Source organism: Chrysochloris asiatica, unplaced genomic scaffold, assembly GCF_000296735.1.
Source record: "Chrysochloris asiatica unplaced genomic scaffold, ChrAsi1.0 scaffold00352, whole genome shotgun sequence".
NCBI classification, from domain to species: domain Eukaryota; kingdom Metazoa; phylum Chordata; class Mammalia; order Afrosoricida; family Chrysochloridae; genus Chrysochloris; species Chrysochloris asiatica.
In genome coordinates this window covers 2,213,758-2,218,143 of record NW_006408870.1, presented here as the reverse complement: position 1 = coordinate 2,218,143, position 4,386 = coordinate 2,213,758, and positions in this window count along the sequence as shown.

The window sequence follows — 4,386 nt, the reverse complement described above, 5'->3', positions numbered from 1 at the left end:
GTCCATATCCCCTCCAGACTATGAGACCCTCAAGGTAGGGACCACGTGAGTTGTTTTCAGCACCCAAGGGGCCTAACATAGCACCTGGCACAGGGTGAGTGCCCAGGGCAATTTTGCCGAAGGAAGAAATAAGAGAATCTTGAATTTCCTTCCCAGTCAGTTCAGGTTATAGAGATATATCCTAATAATAGTAAGTGCACGCCTGAGGCTAGTAGACGGTAAGAATTACCTCTGGGTGACTTTTCTCTGGTCCCAGTTGCTCCAGCAAAGCCCAGGGGACAGACACTACAGGCAGAGAAGACTACCGCCCCCTGGTGGCCAGCACTAGCACTAGCTGGAAAATCTCAAAACCCATAAATTAGTTCAAGAGTCTTTAAGACAGCAGCACTTCCAGGTCCGTGCAGGGGAAGGAATGGACTCTTCAGGCTCCACAGGTGGGGTGGGAGACCTCTGCAGCTTCCCCTTTCTCCAATTTTGTATCCACTGACCCTGGGGTGACCAGTTCACCAACAAGGAATCCTCTCACAACCAGGGCAAACCCCCATTTAAACTGAAGGACTCAAGCTCCATTATGGGCTGGTCTTGACTTCAGACTCCAGACTTTTTTATTTCAGTTCTCTGTTCTGTTCTCTTCAACCTCAAGTTTCTAGTTCCCCAGATCCTCAATTATCTGTGGGTCTGTAGCAACTCCAGGGAATAGACCGCATTTTCCAAGACCTCAGAGCAGTGTGTCATCAATGAAAAACCAAAACCAGGATATACATCTCTACATTTGTAGACTCCCAGACAACTGGGGTCTCCCAAATCAAACACCCCAATTTACAGAGAAGGAAACTGAGGTTTTCTATCTCATAGCTCCCTTCCACTGTGGGAAGCGTTCCTCCTAGTTTCAAGTCCAGAGTAGTGACAGAAGACCCCAAATCTGCTCCCTGAAGATGGCAGGGCCCTGGCTGACCCCATGGAACCCTGGAGAACACTTTGCTAATCATCCTGACATGTCTCTCTTTGACCAATGCTATGAAATAGAAGCAACTGTCCCATGGCAAGCCAGCTCCAACCTTTTTCTTCCTCTTGTTCCCTCCATGTCCTCTCTTCTGTGAGCTCCCCCATTTTGTCTCTACTGTGAAGTCAGTGTATGTGTGTGTGTGTGTGTGTGTGTGTGTGTGTTTGTGTATGTGCATGTGGAATGTTAGAAGAAAATGGTCCCATGAGGGGACAGAGTGGATATATCTTGCTGTTATGTGCTGGAGTCTATTCTGACACATACCAACCCTATAGGACAAAGAACTTCTCCCTAGGGTTTCCTAGGTTGTTATTTTTTATGAGGAGAGCCCTGGTGGTGCAGTGGTTAAAAAGCTCAACTGATAATCAAAAGGTCTGCAGTCTGAGACCACCAGCTGCTGCTGTGAAGGAGAAAGATGTAGCAGTCTGCTTCCATAAGATTAAAGTTTTGTAAACCCTTTGGGGCAATTCTACTCTGTCCCACAAAGTCACTAGAAGTCAGGATTGACTCAGTGGCAACCGGTTAATCTTCACAGGAGCAGATTGCCAGTGGGTTTGAACAGCTGACCTGAGAGCTTAACCATTGTACCACCAGAGCTCCTTGAGCACATTTTAGGTATTTCCCAAGGAAATCTCATGGGAGGGAAATTAGCAGAAGGCCAGAAGCTTCATTACCCTCAGGACTCTGAACTCTTCTGGGGGTGGGGATGGTGTGCTGTTAGTCCCAACTCATACATATTATGAAGCAAGTATAACCCAGATACCAAAACCAGGCGAAGACATCACACACACACAAAAAAATTATAGACCATTAACATGTTGTTGTTAAGTGCCGTCAACTTGGTTCTGACTCATAGCAATCTTATGTACAGCACAATGAAACACTGCCCAGGCCTGCACCATCCTAACAGCTTCATGAAGTTCTGCCCAACAAGACAGGGATTCACTCACCAACATACACAGGATGAGCTCCAGGCTCCACTCATAGATTTGAGGTCCTTCATACTTTTCTCCCTGGAAATAAGAGGGACTACACGGAAGTTTTCCAGCTTTTTTCCAAGATTAAACTTATTGCTGAAGTTGATGTTGTCCAGTTTTATGTTCATACAGGCACTGAAGAGCAGATTTCTTGCTTTTAGGTCTCTGTGAACACTACCCTTTCTTCTGATGGTACTGCAAAGAAGATGCTACATGGCAGACAATGGCTCAGGCCTTTTTTTCTTCCAAATTTCTTCCAAGGGCCCCACGGTGAGCAAACACCTCTCATCCACTAGCACACTCAATAGCTATGTAAAGACTGTTTTTATTCTCATTCATTTCAAATAACTTCATAATATTGGTATGATTGAGACTTTTCATGACATTTATTTCATAATTTAGTCTGTGGAGGCTGTCTTAAGTTTCTCCTGAGAATCAAAGACATAAAGATAAGACTGCTGGGGTTGGGTGGCATGGAGAAACTTAACTTCTGAATAAATATTATTCATCTAGGGAGACATTAGAGGATTATTTACAGAAAACTGAGACAATCTGATTCATGTTTTTAAAAGAATCACTGGGCTTTTTGAAAGTGTTGAGTGTGAAAATGGCAGAAGTAAACACTAGGAGGTAGTGTCATAAAGCAGGTGAGTGGTGACGATTTATTGGACCAGGATAGTGGAAGCAAAGATGGGGAGAAGAGTGTACACTTGTGTTTGGCACCTTGCACCTGGTAAATTAACAGTCAGTTGGCCTGATATGTACCCTCACCAACATTTGTTATTTTCTGTTTTTCTTTAACTTCACTGTTATTGCTGGTGTAAGATGATATCTCACTGCTGTTTTGATTTGCATCTCTCTAATGGATAATCATCATGAACATTTCTTCATATGTTTGTTGGATGTCTGGATGTCTCCCGTGGTGAAGTGTCTGTTCATATCTTGTGCCCATTTATTAACTGGGTGCTATAGTTTTCTATAAATTTTAGGTATTAGTCCCTTTTCTGATATGTCATGGCAAAAAACTTTTCCCCAGAGTGTGGGATCCCTTTTTACTCTTTTGGTGAAATCTTTTGATGCACATAAATTTCTAATTTTTAGGAGGTCCCAGTCACCTATTTTGCCTTATATTGTTGGTGCATTCTTTGTAATGTTTGATAGTGTATATATGCCATGTATTAGAGTCCTTAAGTTTGTCCCTAGTTTTTCATTGATGACCTTCATTATTTATAGGCTTTACTTTTAGGCCTTTAATGCATGTGGGGTTTGTTTTTGTATATGGTATGAGATATGGGTCTTGTTTCATTCTTCTGCAAGTGGGTTTCCAATTTTGCCGCTACCATTTGTTGAAGATGCTATCTCTTCCCTATTTAATGTGTTTTAGACCTTTGTCAAACATCAGTTGCCTGTATGTGGATGGATTTACCTCTGGGTTTTTGCTGAGTTTGGGGATTTTCTACATATAAGAGCATATCATCTACAAATAGAGTTTTTATTCTTCTTTGCTGATTTTGATACCTTTAATTTCCCTATCTTACCTTATGGCTCTGGTTAACACTTTCAACACAACATTGACTGTGAATGGTGGTTAAGGCCATCTTTGGCTGATTCCTGTTTGCAAAGGGAATGTTTTTAGTGTCTCTCCATTGAGAGTAATTCTCATTGTTGTATTTACATATATGCTTTTAATGTTCAATTCCTACTTGTTGAATGTTTTTATCAAGAATGGATGTTGGATTTTATTAAATGCCTTTTCAGCATCTGATATAATCATGTGGTTCTTTTCCTTTTTATTTATATGATGAATTATGCTGATTGTTCTTCTAATATTGAACCATCCTTGCATACCTGGAATGAATCCCATTTGGTTGTGGTGTATCATTTTTTTGGCATGTTGTTGAAAATTTTTGTATCTATGTTCATTAGGGATATTGGTCTATAATATTCCTTTTTAGTGATGTCTTTACCTGGTTTTGGTATGAAGGTTAAACTCACTTTATAAAATGTACTCAGAAGTTTTCCATCCTTTTTTTATGTTCTGGAATAGTTTGAGTTAAATTGATGTCAGTTCTCTGAATGTTTGGTAAAATTCACCAGTAAAGCCATCTGGGCCTGGATGTTTTTTGGTTGGGAGTTTTTTTATGACCTGATGAATTTCTTCTTTTGTTATAGCTCTGTTCATGTTTTCTATTTCACTCTGTGTTAGTTTAGTTGGGTTGTGCTTTTCTAAAAATATATCCATTTCAAATGTGTTGAAATTTTTTTTTGCAAATTTGTTGGAGTACAACTCTTCACAGTATTTTGTTATTATCCTTTTTATTTCCACTGGTTCTGTTGTGACATCAACCATATGGTGGTGCTATTTTCATCTTCTCTTTTCTTTTGTTAGATTTGCTAATGGTTTGT